Source organism: Trachypithecus francoisi, unplaced genomic scaffold, assembly GCF_009764315.1.
Source record: "Trachypithecus francoisi isolate TF-2019V2 unplaced genomic scaffold, Tfra_2.0 Lachesis_group0, whole genome shotgun sequence".
Classification (NCBI taxonomy): Eukaryota; Metazoa; Chordata; class Mammalia; order Primates; family Cercopithecidae; genus Trachypithecus; species Trachypithecus francoisi.
The window spans coordinates 45277588-45303813 of NW_022681453.1; the positions used below are offsets into that span (position 1 = coordinate 45277588).

The 26226-nt window shown below is 35.1% G+C and overlaps 1 long non-coding RNA gene across 1 annotated transcript in view; it reads left to right on the forward strand.

The window, feature by feature from the left end:
- The window catches only part of LOC117083159, a 152610-nt gene that overhangs the window by 46874 nt on the left and 79510 nt on the right, over positions 1 to 26226 (forward strand). The window contains exon 2 of the long non-coding RNA XR_004436975.1: positions 19002 to 19220. This is a non-coding gene — a long non-coding RNA (uncharacterized LOC117083159). The remainder of the gene's footprint in view (positions 1 to 19001; positions 19221 to 26226) is intronic.

Genomic DNA, 26226 nt, shown 5'->3' on the forward strand with positions numbered 1-26226 from the left:
CTTTTCTTGGACCCATCAGATAAGTAAGGTTAAAGGGAAACCTGCCACCCTGAAATATGAAGATAGATGTGAATCCAGAGAGTTACAGAAGAGACCTACTCATCTGGAGTAGCAGCTGCTAGAGACATAAATTAACATCAACCAAATAAATGGTAATTTTGTTAGATTGCTGGAGGCTGAGTGTGAACTAACATGCTTATGGTGTTGGGTCTAAAAACAAACCAACAAAGCAAGGTCACCTAGATTTTCTCCCATGTTATCTTCTAGGAGTTTTATAGTTTTGCATTTTGCACTTAAGTCTCTGTCTAGAATCTTTTTATTTTCATATGGACATTCAAATCTTACAATACCTAGTTTTGGAATCTGTTCTCTTTTCTCCATTGAATAATTGCCTTTGCTTCTTTGCCAAAGATCGGTTGACTATATTTGTTTAGGTCTATATCTGGGCCCACTCTATTCTATTCTGTTGATCTACTTTTTCTATTCCTCTGGTAACATTGTGCTGTCTTGATTACTGTAGCTATATGGTAAGCCTGGAAGTCAGATAGTGTCAGTCTTCTTCTTTGTTCTTCTTCAGTATTGTATTGACTATTGCAGGAGGTTTTTCAGTTGTTGATTCTTTTAGATTTTATACTTACACAACCATGTCATCTGTGAACAAAGACAGATGATTTATTTCTTCGCCATTTATATTTATATATACTTTAATTTTCTTTTCTTATTTTACCAGTTATGACATTTGGTACAATGCTGATAGGAGTGGTAAGAGAGAATGTGCTTGGCTTGTTCTTATTCTTAGTAGAAAAGCATACTGTTGCCCATCATGAAGTATAATGTTTGCTCTGGGTTTTACGTAGATACTGTTTGTCAAAATGAGGAAGTTCCCCATTATCTTAGCTTGCTGAGAATTTTTATCTTGAGTGAGTGTTAGATTTCATTAAATGCTATTTCAGCATATGTTGGTATGGCTATATGATTTTCCTTTTAGTCTGTTGATGTGATGGGTTACATTGATTTTCAAATGTTGAAACAATCTTTCCTATCTGGGATAAATCTTTACTGATGGGGGGGGAGTTTAATACATGATTGGATTCATTTTGCTAATACTTGTGGAGGATTTTTGCATCTATTTTCATGACAGACATTGGTTTGTAGTTTTCCATTCTTGTAAGGTCTAAATGGCTTTAATATGGAGTAATACTGACCCCATAAAATGAGTTAGTAAGTTTTGCCTATGTTTCTATTTTTTTGGAAAATATTGTAGACAATCAATATGATTTCTTCCTTAGGTATTAGAATTCATCAGTGAAGCCATCTGGGCTTGGTGCCGCGATACTATTATTTGGAAGGTTATTAAATATTAATTCAATATCTCAAGGCCTATTAACATTACCTACTTCTCCTTGTGTGAGTTTTGTAGTTTGTTTCAAGAAATTCATCCATTTTATCAAAGTTATCAAATTTGTGTGTAGAAAGTTGTTCATAATACTCCTTTATTATTCTTTTAATGTCCATGGAATTAGCAGTGATGCCCCTATTTCATTTTGGCTATGAGTAATTTTGTCTTCTCTCTTTTCTTGTTTTGTTAGACTTGCTAGAAGTTTATCAGTTTTATTGATCTTTTCAAAAACACAGTTTGTAGTTTATTGAGTTTCTCTATTGTTTTCCTGTTTTAAACTTCAATGGTGTCTGCTATAGTTTTTATCTCTTGTTTTTTCTGGTTGCTTCAAGTTTATATTTGTCTTCTTTCTCCACTTACCTAAGGTGAAGCTTAGATTATAGATTTATATTTTTGTTTTTTTCCTAACACATGGATTCAGTGCTACAGATACTCTTCTAAGTACTTTTGCTGCATTACACAAAATAAGGAATTATAACTTATGTTATTTTTATTTAGTTCAAAATATCTTTGATTTCTCTTGAGACTTTTTTTTTGCCCCATGTGTTCTTTACATGTTGTATGATCTCCAAACATTTCACTATTTTCCATCTTTCTGTTAATAATTTCTAGTTTAATTGCTACTGATTTCTAGCATATTTTGTATGATTTTTATTCTTTCAAATTTGTTCAGGGTTTGTTTTACGGATCAGAATGTGGTCCACCTTGGTGAATGCCCCTTGTGAGCTTGAAAAAAATATGTATTTTGTTGTTGGATGGAGTATTCTATAATTGTCAGCTAGATTAAGTTGATCAAAAGTGTTCTTCAGGTCAGCTCTATTCGAACTTTTGTTCTGTGACATTGTTAAAAATGAATGAAAAGGCAAGCCACAGACTGTGTGAAAATATTTGCAAAACATATGTTTTATAAAGAACTTGCATCTAAAATATACAAATAACTTTTCATATATAACAATCTAAAAAATCCAATTAAAACATAGGCAAAGATCCGAACAGGCACTTTATCAAAGAAAGTACACAGATGGAAAATGAACATATGAAAATATGTTTAACATGATTGCCATTAGGAAAATGCAAATTAAAGTAATAATGAGGTACTAGTCCACACCTATTAAAATAGCTAAAAAAAGAAATTCATGACAATACCAGTTTCTGGTGAAGATGGTGAGCAAGAGGACCTCTTGTTCATTGCTAGTGGGAATGTAAAGTAGTGTGACTGCTTTGGAAGACAGTTTGGTAGTTTTTACGATTAACATAATCTGAACACGATTGAACAATTATTCTCCTGGATATTTCCCCAATTGACTTGAAAAAGAATGTCCATAAAAATCTGCACATATAATTATCGTAGCTTTATTCATAACATCAAAAGCTACAAGCACCCCAAATGCCATTCAATATATGAATGGATAAACAAACTGTGGTACATTCATACAATGAAACATTACTTAGTGATTGAAAAGAAATGACCTATTAAGCCATGAGAAGACTAAGAAATCTTAAATAAATGTTTGTAATGAAAGAAGTTTGTAAAAGTTACATACTGTATAATTCCAATTATGTAACATCCTGAAAAAGGCAAGACTATACAGATAATTAAAAGATCATGCCTGAAAGTTGGGAGAGTGAGACAGGAGTAAATATAGGAATCACAGGCAATGTTTTAGGATGGTGAAACTATTCTGTATGATAATATAATTGTGAATATATGCATTTGTCATAACCCATTGAAATTTACAGTGCAAAGAGTGAACATATCTTAATGTGTGCAATTTTTAAGAAAATCATTTAAAGGGGCAAGAAAATCCCAGGACAGCATGCAAAATGTAATAAAATAAAACTGGATTACTTACATATGAAGCAACATCTTATATCAATGATATTAATACAGTTGGATTTATATCTGCCATTTTATGTTTTGTTGTTTTCTGTACATTTCCTAAATTTTTGTCCCTCTATTCCTACTATAATCCTTTCTTTTGCATTCAGTGAATGCTTTCTAAACTAACATTTTAACTCCTTGAATAATTTTTTACTATTTTTTGAGAGATTTTAAAAAATGATGGCTCTTTGATTTACCATACACAACTTATCAAAATCAGCTCCACTTTTACGCTAGCATGTTTCCAGAGGCATATAAAAATATCACTCCTAGCTCTCGCTCTATTCCCTTTCTTCATTTTTTGTGTTATTGTTATACATTTTACATCTATTAATGCTAATCCAACAACAAACACATTGTTATAATTTCTTTTTGTTTTATTTTTGCCTTTTTAAAAGTTTTAGATTCAGGGGTACCTGTGCAGGTTTGTTGTATGGGTATATTGTGTGATGCTGAGGTTTGGGGTACAGAAGGCCCTGTCACCCAGGTGGTGAGCATAGTGCCCAATAGGTAGTTTTTCAGCCCATGCTTCCACACTCCCAGTAGTCCCCAGTGTCTACTGTTCCCATCTCCATGTCCATGTGTATCCAATACTTAGCTCTCACTTATTAGGGAGAACATGCAGTATTTGGTTTTCCGTTCTTGTGTTAATTTGCTTAGGATAATAATAATTATTATTTTAAAATCTGTAGTCATTTTTAGGCCAGTATAGTTGTGCTTCCATCCACCTACTTTGTACTATTACTAATTATTTGCAAATATATTACACTTCTGTATGTTATGCCCTATAATGCATTGTATACATATTGCTTGATGCAATTACTTTTTAAATCATTTAGAAAAGAAAGCAGAAATATGCATTTGTACCATCTTTTATAATTACATAATTACATTTACTGGTACTCTTTGTTTCTTCATGTGGATTTGAATTACCATCTGGGGTCACTTACTTTCAGCCCAAAGACCTTTCTTTAGTATTTCTTGTAAGGCTAGTCTAATAGGCTTGATATGATGTGATGAAAATGGCACTTTACCTCAATGGGTCTTCCTCTCAAAAAGTTGTAACACAAGTCAAATCATAAGAAATGTCAGATAAATCCCAATAGAGGCATATTATACAAAATATAAATTTTTTAAACTGTCAAGGTCATTAAAAACATGTAGTGTCCTGAGAATTGTCACAGCCAAGAGGAGCAGGAGTGGACATTGTTACTAACTGTAATGTGGTATTCTGGATGAAACCCTGAAAAAGAAAAGCATACTTAAGTAAAAACTAAAGAAATATGGATAAAGTATGGGCTTTAGTTAATTATACTATATCATTGCTGGTTCATACATTATGACAAACATACCATACTCATGTTAAGATGTTAATAATAGGAGAAAATGAATGTAGGGTGTATGGGAACACTCTGTACTACTGTCACAATTGGACAATACATTTTAAACTATTCTTAAACATAAACTTTATTTTTAAAAAACAAATAAGATAGGGATTCTTCAGTAGGTTAGCTATCTCTGGATAAGACATCCCTAAGTGATAGATCAGCTGGTGTTAAGACGGAAATGTGTCTAGGGTGTCTGGGGCACAATGAAGAGACCAGTGTGACTGGAGTGGCATGAACATGAGGGAAAGTCGTATTGGAAGTTAGAGAGGTAACAGAGGATAGGAAGAAACATCTTTTCATGTTTAGAGGCCACTTCAAGGACTTAGATTTTATTGTAACTGAAATAAAGAATCATATATGGGTTTTGAAAGGGTTACTGGCAGTTTTATTTGAAATAAACAGCAGAGAGGGAAAGAATGCAAGGGTGGAAGCAGAGATACTGGTTGGAAGTCTTACAGTAATCTGGAAGGAGTTGGTTGTTAGCAGTGGGAACAATAAGAAACACTTGACTCTGGATATATTTTGAATATGGAGGCAGTAGGATATTCTGACTAGCTGTGGGGTGTGAGAGAAAGACATATATCAAGAATGACTATAAAATTTTGGGGGTATCTGCAAGGTTAGAATTGCCATTAGCTGTGATCCAATTGGAGAATGTTTGGGAGAAAGGTTGGAGGCTCAGATTTGAGCTTGTTTGGCTTGAGATGTATATTTAACATCTAAGTAAAAGGTATCAGGAAGCAGAGGGGCAAAGAAACCTGTAATTCAGTAGTGAGATCCAGGTTATAGTTATAAATTTCTAAGTAGTTAACATGTAGATAGTGTCTAATGCCATTAGATTGGATCAGGTCACAAAGGGAATAAATAAGGAAGTCCAAGAAGTAATTTATTAGAACATACACTATAAAGAGGTCAGGAAAAAGAGAAAAAGATGCAGAAAGAGCTGTCAATGACGTAGGAAAAGGAGGAGGAGGGGAGGAGGGGCAGCTGGAGAGAGGTAAGAAGAAAGAAAGAGAAGAAAGAGGAAAAAAAAATATTTCCAGGAAGAGAAATGTCTGCTGCAGCAAATGCTACCGCTGGATTAATAAGAAGACTGAGGGTTGGCTTTGAGTTCAGTAATATGAAAGTCACAGCTTGGGAAGGGGGTGGTAGAGTATACACCTCACCGATCACAGAGAATATAAACCATTTCAAATAGCTTTACTGAATATAGGAGCAAATAAAATGACAAGAACTAGAACAAGGAAAGTGTAGTAAAGATAGTTTTGTGTAGATGAAAAGGATTGCTGTCTCCTATACAAGTAGAGGACTGGTCTTGGGTAGGAGTGTGGACAGTGCACCTATAGTAAGAAATGTGAAGGCGAACCAGGTTGGTACTGGTGCTGCTGAGGTGGGTGGACGTGATGGTGAGAGTCTATGCAAGATCTCAGTCAATGGTTTTCATTTTCTACCACTGCATTATTAATGCATTACTATTTCCTCCCTAATTTATTTGAGCATCAAAACAATGTTGTAAAATATATATATATATATATATATATATTTTTTTTTTTTTGAGACTGATTCTTGCTCTCTTGCCCAGGCTGGAGTGCAGTGGCACAATCTCAGTTCACAGAAATCTCTGCCTCCCAGGCTCAAGCAATTCTCATGCCTCAGCCTACCTTGTAGCTGGGATTACAGGCATGCACCACCATGCCCACCTAATATTGTGTGTGTGTATTTTTTGAAGAGACAGGGTATCACTATGTTGGCCAGTCTAGTCTCGAACTCCTGACCTCAAGCAACTCGCCTGCCTTGACCCCCCAAAGTGTTGGGGTTACAGGCATGAGCCACAGCGTCCAGTCTCAGATAAGATTATAATTGTAAATTACCGTGTGAAAAAGGTGATTAACCTTTATACCACATTCCATTTTTGATACATTCAGACAATGAATAGATATCATGATGTCACAGACAATAACATCTCCTCTAAATTGAACACTTCCTAAGAGCAGTGTTCTCTTTAAATTAGCAATTCTTAGACTTTTTTCTTTCGGCAAAACATTATAATGAGATGACAGATTCAAATTACTCTTTCTTCAGTGGAAAAACAGATCATTGGAATTAATGGCAAAACCAATCCTCTCTGAATGAAATATCTTAATAAAATATTATCAGGGCTCCCTGGAATGTAAATAAATCATTGGCTGCTTCTGGAACATACAACTAAAAACAGACACAAAATCCATTGCCAGCAAGGCAGTTACTGATCATCAGTAATGCCTGTGAATCATCACTTGATCCCTAACCAATGCTCAACATAAGGTAATCAATTAATGATTTGATGAGCACATGAATGGATGGAACTAAATCTCATGGTACCCTAAATAGTGACCTACAGTCAAGATTCTCTAATGTAGTTAATTGAAAGAGAATAAGGAGAAAATATCTATTTATAAGAAAAGTTATTGTAAAGGCTTGCCTGTAGAATGCACCTTTCTCATCAAAGCAAAGGAGATAGAAATTTCCTAATCAATGTAACCCCTCCCCCAACCAAAACAAATAGAGAATAGGAAAGAGGGAAGTGGGAGGGAAAAGTAATTGAAGAAATCATGTGGTTTCCTGTAACTATTTGTCAATTGTCAGATTTCCCCTCGCCTTTGACTTGACTTGCATTTGTCTACACGGACCCGAGACAGTGACTTACTACTGCATAATTGATAATGCTAGGTCTCCATCTGTAGGGGCTTCTAGATTAAGGAGCGATATAGATTAAATTCTCACATGTGGTATTTGTATACTCACCTACAAACATACACATCCATGAGTGCTTGCTTAAACAGTCACTGATTTTCTTTACATTCCCATAACATATTGATAAATGTCTATAATAAGATCAAAATAGTTCTAAATCCTGGGAAAATCTTATGGGGGAAAAATGCATTTGCATTGTCTCCCTGGATAGAGGAATGTTTAGCCAGAAGTTTCTTGCTGATCTGTACCATTTGGCAGATCAGAACTATTTCTAGAGGAGTATGTGACATAATATTAGGCAACTCGGAGTGTAACCAACAAAACAAAATCAGATATTTGGAGAAGTTAATAAAGCTGTCCCTGGGCTCCTTCTTGTACCCCAGGAGTCCTCACAATCTGTGCTGTGAGCATGTGTTCCTGTGACATGTGGCACAGCTCACTTCTGTGGTTATTACAGTGACAATAGCAACTGGGTGAATGTTACTGTACGCACAGCTGCTTCCACTAATTCTAAAACTCCAAACCACAGAGAGATGTCTCCCAGGGATTGTGGAATGAAGAGCAACCATTCTAGTGGGTATAATTGAAAACAGAATGTCCTTTTGCACTTTAAAATCAAAAGCTGTGATAACAGATCCACCTAAAAATGACCTGGAAAATTGAATGTATAGATTCAGACGCACATGGCAGGAAAGCAGGAAAAGGACTTAATTGAAGAGATTGAAATAGATGAGGGAGGTAGCCTTGGACCCAGGATGCGTGGTCCTCTCTTCTTGGAAGCAAAGAATAATATAGAGAAGAGGGTGTTCCTTCTTAGCAAAGCGAAGAGACATAGGTGTTCCACAAATGAGCCACTTTCCTCTAAACTTCAATCCTGATGGCTTGGCTTGAGGATAACGTAGGTGCAATGTAATGCACTGCACATCCAGGAACATTGACTTCAGAGAGCAGTAATTATTATTACTAATGGGAGGCATTACTTTTTTTCTATTTTTTTTTTTTTAGCAGCAACGACATTTCACTTCTCCCCTAATCTAGGTGAAAAAATATATATAGAATATGGTTCGTTTGTTTAAAAAAAAAAAAAAGAATGACTCCTTGGGAAAATGCTTTCTGTTGCTGCATCCCAGTTCTGGGAAGAGTTTCAGGGGTAAGGTACTCTGCACATACTTTTTTCATCTTGCCTCCCAGTCTTTATTATTTCTGCATCATCAAATTCCTTCTTTCATTTTAAATTAGTTGGTCTGAGGAAAACATATTCTTCATGCTAAAAGTCTATGAGAATTTCCATTTTATTTCACTATGTTGAGCTAGGGTATATATTCTTGAGCAAAGGTATTATTTTCTACTTTTAAATTAGGTTTAAGCATGTTGATTGAACTAATAGCTAACCAAGTTCTACTATGTTCCAAAGTACCATGCTGAATACTGGAACATGCACTATAATTAAATATAAATATATACTCACAGTCCCTAAAATCTATAGCATCATCACATTTAAATGAGAAGGTAGCATATGTAGAATAGGGTAGCGTTAAAATAATGGTTTCTTTTGAAAATAAGGCCAGCAAGATGCCTCTAAAAGATCAAATTGTGGAGAAAAATGACTCTTTTTTTACATCAAGAATTACTTCAAATTTTTATTCAAGCTCTCTTAACTTTCCCTAAGCTGATAGAGCAGTAGACAACAATCGGTAAAAGCTATTTCCTGAAGCTCGTGCTTGTTATGAACAACAATCTACCTTGTAACTGTTCAGTATTCTTGCTCTGTGGACCAGCTACCCAGTGGGGCTGCCTGGATGGCCCATTAACTGTGCTCAGTGCATGCTTTATCATTACTAAACGGCCTCAATTCCCAATTACAGGGTAACGGCATCATTAGTTTTTCCATCGTTATTTAGTCATAATGATAAGAAACAGAAAATATTGTAGAAAACTGGGTAGAATTTGGACACTTTACAGCCCTGGTTTTTATGAACATATCCATATGCACCTGCACACCTCAGTTCATTAACAGAGACAGAAACTCTTTTTCCGATGCTCACGGTTACTAATAAAAATCAATTGCAATTGAAGGAGAAAGCAATGGGGAATGATCATGTTACCTTTTCTGTTTGTTGTGACTCTAAACAGAAGCTGTATCTAGGAAAGTTCAGATTTAAAATATTTTTTTTTCTTTCCTACAGGGTTTCTAACATCTAAGAAGCAGATCCTTAAGAAGAAAAAAAGTCACTTTTCAACAGAGTTATATCTCAGAAAAACTCATATTCACCTTCCATTTACTGGAATATTATCTTCTTATGTTAAATTTAAAAACAAAAATATTTGGACATCTGGTCCTGATTAGATCAACATCAAAAACCAATCTAGGAAGAAAATTGTTAAAGTTTATTTCTCCCTGCTTTGTAAGAGATGTCATTTCTAATAAAACTATGGCTAGTATTTATGATTGGTTAATACATTTTTCAACTAACTGATTTCACTTTGGATTTATGCCACCATCATAACTCAACTTTTTAGAAAGTGTTTTATGTTCTATGGTGAACACTTCCCATCAGTGTGGCATATTTTAATAATCATAGTTATAAACTAATACTTTTGTAACAGTTTGCAATTTTCAGATATGCAATTTGCAAATATGAGATAAGACCTCATATTATTCTCAAAAACACTCCATCTGTAGTGTAGACATAGTAGATATTGTTTCTATCTTCAGATGAGGAAATGAAGCCTTTTGACTTCTTCATTCAGTCTTTGAACTTAGTCTTTTTAGTATCATTCTATCAGAGCTTTATCTATCCATGTCTATATATTTGCCATCAAATTTTTGTTTCAGTTTTTGGAAAGTTTCTTTAGATTATTATTTTCTTTTTTCTAAATTCACACTCTTCCTGTCTCTGGCTGTAGAGGGCCTCCTTAGATGTGGTGGACTTTTTTTTTCCCCAAGGGCTTGTGTACCTGGCAGGTATACAGATAACTTTCCCAGTACCAAGAAGCATCTTTATGGATGTCAGTCAACAACCTCTCTACCAGCCCCAGAATGGACCTACTCAATTCAAACCTTGTTTTGAGTTCCTGTCTCCTATTGGTAGCCAGGGAGAACAAACTCACATTTACCAATTATTATACCAAAATGCAGTTTTAAAATTATAGTGGCTAATTGTATTAAATTTTTCTCTTCTTTCTTGATTTCAGACTACTGGTCTAATTGCTTATGACAATCATTTTCTGACTTATAAATTAATAATAAATTGTTTTTATAAATTAATTCTAATAATTAATATATAAAATATCCAAGATTTAAAGGAGCTTTAAAGAGTGTGATAGGTTTTTTTTTTTTTTTTTTTTTTTTAGGTAGAGTGATTCATTCTTTGTTTATTGGTTTTGAGCTTGTATTTTGCTGTTAAAACATTTTATTTTCTGCTATTTTTACATTTTCAATTACATTCATGACATTTGAGATTACTAATTATTTTCTGAACACATGAAGAATTACTCTAAATGAAGCATTACTGTGTGACTTTTGGTTAGTTTGATGTACATGCTATCATCATTTCTAGTTTTACTCTTCTAGTGAGATTTTGATTCAAAAGAAAAAGAACTACTTTAACACAATCATTGACCCTTATGTCTTATTCAAAGTTCAACAAGATTCTCTTTAAAAAGGTAAAATTTGCAATATTGCTCTCTCACTTCGCCCTTTATTCTATAAAGCTTCACAAAGATGTTTTTAACAGCATGACCAGCTTCATTCCCAGGTATGCTCAGAAACATCTAGTTTTGTCTATAAGATGTAGAAACCTTTCTATATTTATGAGTTACAATGAAATAGTTCACCTCATTGAGGAATTGTGATGAATTATTTCTGATTTTACACATGAGCATTGATAGCGTTAAATTTAGAAGGCAGTATCTTCGGAATTGACTTTTACATCACAAAGTGCCCATTTGGTTCACATATGAGACTTATTTAAAGACAAGTCTCCACATTGTTACTGAATATTCTTAGAAAATATGTAAATCACAGGTCTATAACTGGGGCTGAGTAGTATCACAAGTTCTCTTCAGAATAATATTGGGTTCCATGCTCCATTTATTTATGTTTCCTTTAGAGGAACATTACAGAACAAGGAATAACAATAGTATAAATAATAAAACAGGCGTAATGATTAAGTTCGCAAAAATGTGAGTTAAAATTCTAGCTCTGCTACTTACCAGCTATGTGCCCTGTCAAATCTCCAAATCTCATTCTATCTACCCAACAGGCCACTGGGGTAAAATAAAGGAAAGTTGTGTAAAGCACTTAGTACCTGATGTATATTTATTGAATGTGCTCAACATATGGTAAATTATATTGTTATGGTTTTTGCTGCTGTGGTTAGATATTTAGTTATGCATTTTGATGTTGACAGCATGATATATATGAATACGATTGTCTTATGGAGATAAAACTTTAAAACTCTTAAAGTCTTTGGAAAATGCACATAAACTCAAAGAGAAATTCCATTTAGAATAGATAAGAATATTCTATTTCTATCAGCTTAGCCTCTTCAATCTAAAATTCTCGAGAATACTCAGGATTTCTAGTCCTTCAGAATTATTCCCCCTTCAATCTTGCTTCTCTTTTATTCTTACTAAACATTTTAACTGCGTTCAGGTACTCAGCAATCCACAATGCTCATCCTTCCTTCTTAGGATGTCTGATACGTAGAAAATGCCTTCTCTGTTTCAATCATGCTCTTTCTTGCTTCACTTAATTGAGTCTAGTTCTATGTCATGAAAGTTATGCAAGATGAATTTAAACTCAGTTCTATCTAATAATACTTTTGATATGTTTTTGTAAACAGCTATTATGTATCTCTTCCCCTTCGTGTCCTCTCCTCTTTATAAGACATACTTCCTAAGTTAAGATGGTTTCTCATCAATTCAGTATCTCAGTAACTCTTTGCCAAGGTTCTTCATGTTTTCACATAAGTAGACACAATACCTGACTAGCTCATGATAAAGAACCTCATCTGGCAGCCATCGTTGCATCACTGCTTCTTTTCTTGTATGTTTGTCATCACTACATACTACCAAACACAGTGTGCCATTGGCCAATAAAAAAGAGTTACAATTTCTTATCTATTTAAGTTACATTCTACTCAAACCTTATCCCCACCATGAATTCAATGGTCTTATTGCTGATCTCACAGACAAAACATTATAGTTACCTATTTCATTTTTTCATTATTACATTTGGTCAGTTGAAATCTCTTTCAGATTTTGATCTTTTCATGTAAAGTATTTGATATAGTAGAACAGATTACTGTCTATAAGTGACATTACAGCCTAAACCTCTATCTAGTTGATGCTTATTATCATCAATACTCCTTTTGATTAATAAAGTGGCTGCAAATTCACCTGATTAAAGAGGAATAGGATTTAATAATGAGTAAGAGTTTTTTTTCTCCCTATCCCTTCACCTCAGCTTCTATCATCTTCCAACCTCCATTTAAGAGAATTTTATCTTTGCAGATAGTCTCTGATCTGTGATGTAAAATCAGGAAAAAAGGCATTGTAAATGTGGGAAGAAAGGGAAAGAGCAGAATTGATCTGAGACTAGAGTGGCATATAAAAGAAAGAGTATGGACTGATGGAAATATAGATTGGAAATCATTTTTAATTACTTTTGTTGGTTGAGCTGCTCTTATATAAATCTTAGAGAAACTGGTATTTGTGGATGGCAAGTTGTACAATTATCCTGCATGCATTGTTCCATTTTATCTTTAGAAAATAATTTTTAAATATTTTCAAATGCACATCTATCTTCCAAAATTTTGTAAATATTTTTATTTCATAAAATGTAAATTTTATGTAAAAATTTTACCTCTAATAAACATGTAATACGTAAAAACAATTTCAAATGGTTTTCTAGGTCAGAAAAACCCATATCTGCTGTACTTAGTTGTTGTTTTGTAAGTTTTTTTTTTTTTTTTAAGTTACAGATCCATGGACTTGTTTGTACCAACAAATAAGAACATCATACTGTCTGATGAATTGTGGATCATTTAGTCTGTGCTTTCACTTTCGAACAAAGGTCCATCTAAACTTGCATATAAACTAAGTTTACTATAGTTTATGCCTTTGTCTTTTCTTATTTCAAAATGCAAAATGGTTTCAATAAATTTGCAAATAAAGTTCAGAGACATTTGTAAAAAACTGATTTGAGAATAGAGACTACTTTAATATAAAAGTACTTCATAAATGGATAAATCTCAATGAACTTTTTATGACATATTCAACAGTTAATTCTTAGCTGTAAGGGGGTAAGTTTTGCAACAAAATTGCAAAACTTAAACCTATTTACTTTTATAGAATGCTCAAATATAAATGTTAATATCATTAACAGATTTCACCTGGGTGGTCTCACCTACTGCAGACCATCACACACATGATACAGAACTTTTGCACATTGTTGAGTGAACTGGGAAACTGAAAAAATAACTTGGGATTTAGATCACATAAATGATTTCTTAAATATTGATCAACACCTCCATCTTCATTTGTGTATGTTGATACAACAACATTATCATTGCTTTTCTTTCTTTCATGATGGAATATATTAATGGAAATATGCAAGCATTATACTTTTATATATACTATAGGCATGTATTGTATAAAATTTCCAATTGAGCTGATTTCTAATTCTTATATGAATACACTATGAGCAACTTAGTTCCCTAAAAGATGTCACATCTGCTATCATGTCTCAAGCTACCTTTGTCACCTCTGGGTTTCAGTTATTATGGCCCTGGGCAAGTTACTTCACATCTCTGTGTCTTCATTGCTCAGATGAGATGACTGGTCTAAATGATCACTTCTTGCTTTAATGTTTTATTATTGGATGATATCACAGTGAGTATCTAGTTCTTCCTAGCAGCTGGGACTTAACCAAGACAGGGCAAGTATTTTAAAAAATGACAAAAACAAAATAAAATACTATGCTTTCACTGCCACTTTTTCAAAGTGGCATCCTGTTCTTGGGAATGAGAATTGATGATGGCAATTTAAATATGAAGAAAAACAAAACAATAGAATTCTCTGATGTTAATTGACCCATTGGGTGTATTAGCATAATTTTGTTATGGGCATTTTGGAAGAATGTCAGCATTAACTCCTGAAGAAAAGGGGCCTAGGGCAGGATATGACAAAGAAAAGAAACTACAGGTAGTTTAATTGTGAAAGGATCAGCAGGTGCCAAGGAAGAAAACCAAATTATTCCTAATATAAGCAAGATATAGTAGAAATAAATGAGACATAGGAAAATAAGAGCTACTTAGAGTAAATTGCTCAAAGACCTTAGAGCCATCATAACCAGCTTAACGTAATACAGAAGAAATAGTTTTGCAATAAATCTCCTCTATTAATTTTATTGCAAGCCAAATGTAAATCTTCAGTTAAGTTCCTTAGGATGAAAATCATCTTTAGGATATATTTCTATTCATCATCTTCACACTATTATAAAGGAATAATTTTGGTGACTAGAAATTAAGAAAAGAAAATGGGGCAAATTGTTTGCCATTTCAAATGATCATGAACATGTAGATTTGTTTATAAGAACAGCAAGAGCTGATATTGGGCAAAATTGCAAATGAGCAATGCCTTTTTTATCCCTGATATTTGCCCCTCTATTTCTTTTCACCCCCACTGTACCAGTATTTTTATGACAACTACACTCCATATGCATTTATTTGCACAACCTAAGCTCCACGGGCCTTGTGTGACCTTCCCTCGCCTTCCAGACTTTACAATATGGCTCACATGGTTTCATGTTACATTTTCATGCTCATAAAAGTAAGGCTGATTCAACAGATAGTTTTAGGCATGTAGTATTAGCTGGGCAAAGATTCAGTGCCTGGATATAGTGAAGAATGAAACAGCCCAGGTCCTCAAGGACCTTATAAGAATAACAGCTTGTAGATTATAGGACTATAGACAATATTCAAATAACCATAATTGTATATTAGATGGCAATAATGCTGCAGGAAGACATAAGCCAAAAAGAATAAAGGGGCAGAAGGAATAGTCTCTAATGTAAAGTAGCATTTTAGAGGGTACCCAAATGAAGAGAGAAAGCAAGCCAGGAAATACATGGAGAAAGAGCAAAAAAGCCAAGGGGATCATAATTTCAAATGTATTTGAATGACATGGAAAAGCAGGAGACCAGAAAGGCTAAATCAAAGTGGGCAAAGTATAGGAAGTAAGAACGTTAGAGAGGTAGCCAAGGCCAGATCTTATAAGATGATGTTGTAGTCCATGGTGAGAAGTTAGGATTTTTGGGGTGAAGCTACTACAGGGTTTTGGACAGAATATTGACAAGATCTCATCACATGATGATGTATATGAATGGACTGCATAAGAATCAGGGTGAAGTAAGTAAACCAATTAGGAGGTTACTGCAATCGTCCAGGCAGGAAATAGCGTGGCTTGGATTAAGGTGTTAACAGTGGAGGTGGTTAGAGGGAGTCAGATTTTGTATATATTTTAATGGAAGACCAATATTTTATGTTGTTTTATTGTATTGTATTGTATTGTATTGTATTGTATTGTATTGTATTGTATTTTAGAAGTGGGGGTGAAGGCTAAGGGTGTGAGAGAGATTGGGAAATCAAAGATATCTTCAAATATTTGTCCTGAGAAAGTGGAAACCAGAGTTTACTGCTTATTGAAAGGAGAAGTACTATGTAGTCATCAAGCAGATTTAAGCAGGGATGGGGTGGATAGAGAAAACCATGCCTCAAGCTAGCTCTCAGGTTTTTTCTCCCTCTCTTGACTTAAGTTTGTCTCAACAAAATAGGCTTTCTTGCTGTCACTTGAAAGTAATATGCATTTTACCTCTTTAAAGCCTTTATACTTGTTCAATCTGGGGAACGTTATTCTCAGAATGCCTATAAGACATCCATGTGTAGATGTTGAATGGACATTTGAATATATGAGATGGGTTCCAGGAGAGGTCTGAACAGCAGGTACACATTTAGGAGAAAACAGATCATGATAACAAGACCACAGAAACACAACCAGTTACATAAGAGGGGAATAAAGGAAGAGCAATGACCAGGAAACTAACAAAGGGATTTAAAAGGAAAGGGCTGAACGTGTCAAATTCTTCTAATAGGTTCAGATAAACACTGAGAATTTACCATGAATTTGGCCACTGTCTCTTTGATATATTTTCTATAATTTCTGTTTTACTCCTCTGCCTCCAAAAAAGAGATTATAATTTTTCTAAATGACTGGCTTGTTTTTTATGTTCTTCCTTTAAAAAATAATCATATTGCTCCTATATCATAGCAAACACCTAGTATATTTTAGGTGTTTATTATATAAAATTTTAGACAAAAGGAAAAGCGAAGGAGGAACATAGGGAAGGAGGGAGGGAGGGAGGGAGGGAGGAAGGAAAGTTCCTGGCCTGAAATGTTTTTCTAAGTACCATTCCTTTTCTTCTAGGATATTGCTAGTTGACTAATACAAAAAATTAATTTTGAGTAAGTCATTAATGCCCAATAATGGTTCACTGTGTTTTATTTTTCTTCTCAAGTTCACGCAACTTTTAGCAGGAGAATTTCTGAAAATAAGGATTTTTTTAAACATAAAAAATTAAATCTATGATTGTGTAGCATTTATTTATTTATTATTTACTTATTTATTTATTTAATCACAGAAACATGTTCTCCCTATGTTGCCCAGGCTGGTCTTGGACTTCTAGGCTCAAGTGATCCTCCTATCCTGGCCTCCCAAAGTACTGGAATGAGCCACTGCACCTGGCCCATGTAGCATTTTAATAAACTAGAAAGACTTTTGTTTTCATATCTTATAACGTTTATGAAGATATCCACTGACCTTTTTATGCATTTGTTATTGGTCCTTCTTGCAAACTATGATGCTGTGTAATTTCTGAGCCATACTCTGATAGTTGTTTGCCTCAACTAAATTATAGCTGAAAAATATTACAGAACAGGAGTGAGAAGATGATTATTACAACACTAGACTTCAAGATTAAACAAAACAAAATTTAGTACTTTATAAAGTATTTATAAATACTTAAATAAGTTTTCTGACTTTTAAATCTAGGAAATACTTTAAAAAATAAATTTAGATGTCATTTGTCACCACTTGAGGAGCTTCATTTCTTTTCTGAACAAGTAGAAACAACTCAAAATGATGCTTTTTACACCACCAAGTCATTGTCAGAAAGCTTCATACTACCACGATATCAGGAGAACCCACTCCCGATGTTTAACATGGGTTCTTTTCTATTTCCTAAGTGTCTCTGCTGGTTTGAGAAATAAAAGGAAAGAGTACAAGAGAGAGAAATTTAGAACTGGGTGTCCCAGGGAGACATCACATGTCGGTAGGATCCGTGATGTTCCCTGAGCCATAAAACCAGCAAGTTTTTATTAGTGATTTCCAAAAGAGGAGGGAGTGCACGAATAGGGCGTGGGTCACAGAGATCACATACTTCACAAGGTAATAAAATATCACAAAGCAAATGGAGGCAGGGCGAGATCACTGGACCGAGATCACAGGACCACCAGATGGGGCGAAATTAAAATTGCTAATGAAGTTTCAGGCACCCATTGTCATTGATAACATCTTATCAGGAAACAGGGTCTGAGAGCAGACAACCTGTCTGACCAAAATTTATTAGGTGGGAATTTTCCTCCTAATAAGCCTGGGAGCACTGCAGGAGACTGGGGCTTATTTCATCCCTTCGACTTCGACTGTAAAAGGTAGCATGTCTTAAAGGGGCCGTCTATAGGCCTACCTTCAGGGTGCATTCTCTTTCTCAGGGATGTTCCTTGCTGAGAAAAAGAATTCAGCGATATTTCTCCTATTTGATTTTGAAAGAGGAGAAATATAGCTCTATTCTGTCCGGCCCACCGGCAGCCAGTTCAAAGTTACCTCCTTTGTTACCTGAACATCGCTGTTATCCTGTTCTTTTTTCAAGATAAACAGATTTCATATTGTTCAAGCACACATGCTCTACAAACAATTTGTACAGTTGACACAATCCTCACAGGGTCCTGAGGTGACATTCATCCTCCTCAGTTTACAAAGAAGAAGACGGGATTAAGAGATTAAAGTAAAGACAGGCATAGGAAATCACAAGGGTATTGACTGGGGAAGTGATAAGTGTTCATGAAATCTTCACAATTTATGTTCACAGATTGCAGTAAAGACAGGCATAAGAAATTATAAAAGTATTAATTTGGGGAACTAATATATGTCCATGAAATCTTCACAATTTATGTTCTTCTGCTGTGGTTTCAGCCAGTTCCTCTGTTTGGGGTCCCTGACTTCCCACAACACCACGCAACTTCTAACTTGGAAAAAAATTTTCAAATATTTTCATACATGCAATGAAAGTAATCATTAGCATGACCCTAGAAAGGGTCAGCTTTGCCGAAATTACTGGTAAATTGATCCACATTTACTTTGGTTTCCTATATTATATGCTTCTGTTCAGATTGTCTGAAGCCTAGATAAAACACAGTGATGCCTGCTGTCCATTAAATGCTAGCCAGTGGAATTTGTGCTATGGTGTTTATTATTCTAGGAACAGAAACAATCTAAGAAGCATAAAGGCAGAAAAGTGAGAAAGGTTGTGATGCCTTGAAGAGTTGACTTAGAGCATATCAAGATGTACTGTGGTGTCATAGAGTCATGGGAAAGAAACTGATGTCACAATGGAATAGTAGGCTAAGATCACCATGAAAAAGATCCAGTGCACTCTCCTAAAGAGACTGAATGATGATCCCAGGAACCAACGTGGCAGGTAAGTTTCTTTTCCTTTACCAACTCTGCTTTGTAGTGGTTGCCTGCTGATCTCTGTTGAGAATTTCCAACATACTTTCTGTTCAGCAGTAAAAATTGCTGTTAGTAATCAGAAAATCTGTTGGTCAATGGCTTGATATCTGCTGTATATGCCAAGTTCACTGTATATAACAGGAACCATCTATCTTTTTTTAACCAAATAATGAAATATTAAGGATTTGCTCTTTGGAAGGACACTGCTGGGAATGACTAGATGGAATGGAGGAGACAGATATTAGAAATAGAAAAGAAAGATTGGACGATACAGCACTTCAGTTTGAGAAATACAAAGGTGAAAAAAGATGTCAGAGATCAGGGGAATGAAATTTATATATTAAATACATTATAATAGATATCCATTCAAGGAATATTTGACAAGGTCACATTGTATTAATCTAATAGATTTTCCTGGAGAAAAGGTTGAATGTTTTCCCAAAATCCATTGATTCCCCTATACCTCTAGACTAGTAGTTCTTATTTTTCCCAGCGTCCATGTTTTCAGTAAGAATAGTAATCCTCAACAAGCATAGGTGAGACAATGGACTACATGGACCACCTGTCTCCCAAGTTTCCACTTTCTAGTGGGAATTAAAAGTGAGTTATAACAAAGAATAGAGAGGGTTGAAATCGCAATTCAGGTAATCATAGCACATCATTTAGAAGCAAATGACAAACAAAGATTGATCCATGAATAACGGTTGTTGAAAATTAAGACCAAATCAGCATAGCAATGATAATAAAGTATGTCACTGAAATTTTCAAATGCTTATGTAAGGGTCAGTTTGCAATAATGCTAAGCAATGTGTGGCGATAGAAATTCTAAAGGAAGATGGAAAGAAGACCTGCGAAAATGCTAGTGACTCCTTAATTTTAAATAGTCAAGATATTTGGATAATTCTGATAATTAAGAGGGGTTACTTACAGGTGGCAATGTGCTAGCAGCCCTCACTCTCAGTGCCTCCTCAGCCTCAGCATCCACTCTGGCTGTGCTTGAGGAGCCCTTCAGCCCGCCACGGCACCACGGGAGCCCCTCTCTGGGCTGGTTGAGGCTGGAACTGCCTCACTCTGCTTGTGGGGAGGTGTGGAGGGAGGCGCCAGTGGCAACCCCGACTGCGAGTTCTGCTCGCGGGCCAGTGCGAGTTGTGGCAGGCACAGGTGTGGCCAGGTACATGGAGCAACCGGCTGGAGCTGCCGGCCCAGGGCAGTGAGGGCTTAGCACCCGAGCCAGCAGCTGCCGAGGTTGTGCTGGGTCCCCCAGCAGTGCCGCCCGGCATTGCACTCAAATTCTTGCCAGGCCTTAGCTGCCTCCCCACGGGGCTCGGGACCTGCAGCCTGCCATGTCTGAGCTCCCCTGTCTGCAGTGGGCTCCCGGGTGACCTGAGCTTCCCTGATGGGTGCCGACCCCTGCTCCATGGCATCTGGTACCATCGACCACCTAAGGGCTGCAAAGTGCAGGCGCAGCCCGGGACTGGCGGGCAGCTTTGCCCGCAGCCAAGGTGCAGGATCCACTAGGTGAAGCCAGCTGGGCTCCTGAGGCAGATGGGGACTTAGAGAACTTTTATATAAGTCTAGCTAGAGGATTGTAAACACACCAATCAGCACTCTGTGTCTAGCTCAGGGTTTGTAAATACACCAGTTGGTACTCTGTATCTAGCTAACTCTGTCTAGCTAACCTAGCGGGACTTGGAGAACTTTTCTGTCTAGCACTCTGTGTCTAGCTCAAGGATTGTAAACGCACCAATCAGCACTCTATCAAAACGGACCAATCAGCTCTCTGTAAAATAGACCAACTTAGCTCTCTGTAAAATGGACCAACCAGCAGGATGTGGGTGGGGTCACATAAGGGAATAAAAGCAGGCTGCCTGAGTCAGCTAGCAGCAAACCAGTGAGATCACCCTCCACACTGTGGAAGCTTTGTTGTTTTGCTCTTTGCAGTAAATGTTGCTGCTGCTCACTGTTTGGGCCCAGGTTGCCTTAATGAGCTGTAACACTCACCGCGAAGATCTGTAGCTTTTCTCCTGATAGTGAGACCACGAACCCACCAGAAGGAAGAAGCTCCAGACACATGTGAACGTCTGAAGGAACAAACTCCAGAGGCACTATCTTTAAGAACTGTAACACTCACTGCGAGGGTCCATGGCTTCATTCTTGAAGTCAGTGAGACCAAGAACCCACCAATTCTAGACACATTATTAGAAGTATTCCTTAGCCATAGATAATTATATAATAATACAACCACCACCACCATCACTGCTACTAAGTGGCATTTATTAAGAAATTATTATGTTTCAGGCATAGCCTTCACTCTTAATCAATGCTCTGTTTTGCATCCTGTGTCTTCCCGAACAAAGGTATTGTTTTTCAATCACTTTGTGAATCAGTTTAGGATCTACTAGGAGGAGCCGGATAACTGCAGTTCCTACTTGGGAAACACTGCTTGAAAATCCCATTCACACTCCAGTCATGGATGTCTCATAAATGGAGTTCAGTGGGTTTGAATTCCTGCCTGCCGAAAGCCCTACTTTTGCCACTGAGAGAGTCCTAATTTAATTTTACCTGACAAATAATAACCATTGCTTTATTTTTATCTGAAATGCATATGAATTCTTGATGATATATATATTAAGCTTTCCAAGAGGAGAGGATTAATGTTGAGGTTATTTTCTCATGTATGGGGCTAGACTGAAAAAAAAAAATCCTTTTAATCACCATTTTACTGTCATTTCTTCAACTTCCTGTAGCTATCTAATAGAACCTATCCAGAAGAATAAATGAAGCCATTTTTATATCACATGATGATTGCTTTCATAATTTCCAGGAGGAAACGGAGAAGCTATTTATTGGTCTCTGGAATTTAAACATTTAAAAGGAACCTACTGTTATATGTATCATCCTTTACAGGAAATGCAAAGCTCTTTAAGACAGACAATGAACAGATAGCTTCATAAAAGACACTGCAAATTTAATAAGCTACGCTATCTTTTGCTGATTCCTATTTACTATTCATGAAAATGGGATTTGGGTGACTTCTCTTTTTACATCTTGTAACAGGAATTTCAAGAGAATGAGGAACAAACAGTATGAGCTCCATGTCTCAAGACATTATATTTTTAAATTAATTTTCAGCCTCTTTTAGCACTGTATTCATGAATCACAGCTCCTTTAGGTGTTTTGCAGCATGACTACCTTTGTAGTTGAGTCAGATAATACACGTGTGTCTATTTGTTTGTACAACGATAAAAATTATAGTCATACCTTGAGTCTATAAATTTATGTCCATATATACCTTCACATATATCTCTTTATATATGTGGGGGAGATAAATATATTTATAAATTTATTTTATATATAATATATTTACATATATTTATATATATAAATTTATTTTATATAATATATTTACATATATTTATATATAAATGTATTTTATTTGTAAATATATTTATATATAAATTTATTTTATTTATATATATATAATAGTATATATATTAGGAAGCTAAAAATAAATGAGGATATATATATGTATATATATCCCTCCCCAAAAGGAGTTAAAACCATTCCACCTACAAATAAACCTATGTTTTCTGATTCAGTCTCATGGATAATGATCAGTCTTTGGGTATTTACATAATTCTTTGGTTCTGGTCCCTTTGAAGCTAGGATATTACAATGAATTTCCAGAGAGCCATTTTAATATATCAGTAACAATTGATATCAATGCATATTTCATTTCTAAATATTTTAGCACACAGAAATTTATTTTCTGTTTAATGTTTCTTTTTGCATAGATACTAATGGTTTTATCAGCAACATCCTGGAACATCTCTGACTTACATTCTTTTATTCTTACATTCAAATCATGTATCCCTTATTATTTATGCATAAAACCCTGACTAATACTTCTGATAAGACATTTTCTTTAAATTTGTCTTCTTAGTAGCTTTTTCTCATATTAAACACTCAAAATTATTTTAACCATATTTTTTCTTAACTGTTATATTCTTTATGAAATAATGTTCCTAAAAAGTGAATCAGTTGTCACTTCAAATTTCCCTAAAATTGATCAGCTAAATTATTAACATTAAAAACAATGGTCATAGTATAAAGTTTTTAAATTTTATAATCTGATCTATCAATCATTTTCATTATGGCTTCTGGGTCATAAATTATTCTAGTACCTATCCTTGCAATGCTAAAATAATATCATAAGTTTTACTCATTAATACAGTGTGACTAGGGGTTTGAGATAAAAAGCTGAAAATAAATGAGATTCATATTCATCAACATGGCCAAAATGATACTTATATGTATATGTATTTAACAATTTTAAAGTATATACTACAATTACTAAAGAAAATTTTGATGAAATGGAAGGGAAATCACTCACATTCCTCTGAGAAAATTTTAGAAATAAAGTTCAATGTGATAGATAGATTAGATTGTGATTTCTATTCATTTGAATGGGTGACACATGGCTGAATCTGAACTACATGTTCCGAAAATTTACCCCTTCCTGGTTTAACAAAGGAGAGAGTGGTAACTACCATAATTACCAGCTATTTAAACTAATCATTTCCATTTTGTTCATGTGGCACTTTTATTGACTGGACTGCTTTAGGAAAACAGATCATCTGCAAGTGGATTGTAAAACCATGGCAGTTTTTGTGGCTAGTGAAGGTGGCATTCGGCAGGTGGTAAACAAAAAATTAAGGATTTTGCTTGGAGAAATACTTATTTTGCTTGTTTTAGCGTGTTTGTGATTTTTATTTCCATTGAGTGTGTGTGTATGTGTGTGTGTGTGTGTGTGTGTATATATACACATAGTGAATTGAGTGTTTGTTAATATCTATCTTCCTCATGAAATAAACATGAAGCTTAAGCATTGGGCCCAAAAGAGTACTTTTTAATAGCAGAAACCAGTAAGTTGAATCTCACAGAATAATGAAATTTGAGACATGCCTAGAAATTTAGAGATCATTTATTCAGGAACTAGATATGTTTAAGAAAATTCTCAAAACCACACACCTTAATAATAATGTTCATTTTGATCATTATTAATAATATTGGTATTATTATTGTTGTTAATATTATTGTTAATAATGATATTGTTGTTAATGTTCACTTTGATCATTATTATTAATATTCAAAATGAATCTTAAAATAGCAACCTCAAGCTTTGGTGAGATAGCAATTTATGGCAAAAGGGTAGATTTTCTGCATCTGTAATTTTTCCGGCCTCCCGCAATTATTGACAATGATTCCATTCAAACTAGATAAGTTGGGTTAGATGAGATTACATTTGGAAACATTCACTTTCAATACAAACTTCCTGGTTGAATCAGTAGTTAGCAGAAGTGCTTTGCTATAAAGCAATTCTGACACAAACTTTTAAGCAGTGAGTAATAACACTTTTTAATAACATGAATTTCTCGTTATCACCAACATTGATGGTGCACAAATCACGCTGTTTAGGTACAATCAGTTATTTTATGGCCAGCAATCAAAGCGCCACCATTTTTTGCCCACAGAGAAATGTTTCATTGCTCGACAAAAATGCTACAAGGATTAATGATAAATCAATGATAAATAAGATTGATATGAAGTATTTCCCGTAGTATGAAAGAAATATGCCTTATGGAAAGGAATCATTATTAGAGAGGCTGACTCTGCACTAATGTATGTCACTGCCCCAAAAGATAGTTACTACTTCGCAAGACATAAAGGAGTCACTCAGATATTTTCATATTGAATAGTCCCTTTTCCCTTCTTTGATGATGGAGAATGGATGAAGGAAGCCTTAATTGATATCAAAGAGAATAGCAAATCAATGAAATAGAGAACAGTGATCCTTGTACCACAGCAATAGTGGTGGATATATTTTATCTTATCTCATTGATAACCAGATTCAACCTTTCTGACACACACTATTAGAGCCTGAAGCATCCTTTCTATGAGATAATGAATCCCAGGGTTGGTAGAAATCATAACGAGAGGAATCCCCAACTGTTTGTGCTGCTTCCTTCTGGCTGAGAGGAGGTGTGAATTGTCTTCCCTCCTTGGGGATGTAAAATTCTTGTAGAGTTTGTCACCACTCTGGAAAAAATGAAGAAAGCTCAGAGAGTGGAGAAAGTTCGGGTTCAAGTTGCTTTTCTCTCTTTCTTTCTTTCTTTCTTTCATCTTTCTTTCAGAACTTATTGTGTTAAGAAAATCTCACCTCTCATTTATTTTTTATTGTAATCTAAAGTAATGTTGCATTAAAGGAAAAAAAAGGTGGAAATATTTTAATAGTCCCACAGGAAGTGTTTACATTCCTGAGGAAATGTTGTAATTTGCAGAGATTATTTAGTTTCTGATTAATTTGTACAGGGATAAAACAAGTTTCATGAGTGCCACTGCAACAATTACATGAACATCTAGAAAACAAAGCAAGATTCTTGCTACCTCAGAGAGGAACAAAGATTGAATATTGAATTTGTACAAAGAAATCCCCTCTTCTTAACTAGGATTGTCACGTGATTTTCAAATTAAAGAATGGAAGAAAATGGCATTAAAATGGAAATAGAAGCTCCTTAGTTCTGAAGACGAATTCTGAAAGAGTATAACCTGTGTTTTCCAGTCCTTCAGAATGACCTTAAACATACCCAAGAGACTTGAGTTTGATAGAGGAAAGCTTGGTGATGTTGAGCTCTCTTAAACACAGGGATGGAGTATGAAAGATAAATAGAAAATCTCCTTCTTCAAAGAGTTTCCAAAACAGTTCAAGTGGTGATGACAGTGTTTTTGCAAAAAGCAGACACTAATTAGAAAACCTTCTAGGTCTTTCTTTGATGTGTAGCTGTAATTATTCTAAAGATCTGGAAACTCGCAGAGTTAAAGGGGAAAGTCTAAATAACTTTTACTCTATTCAGACATAGAAGACGTATGTTATTTTGCTGTAGATAAGAAAATACAAACATGGGCCGGGCGCG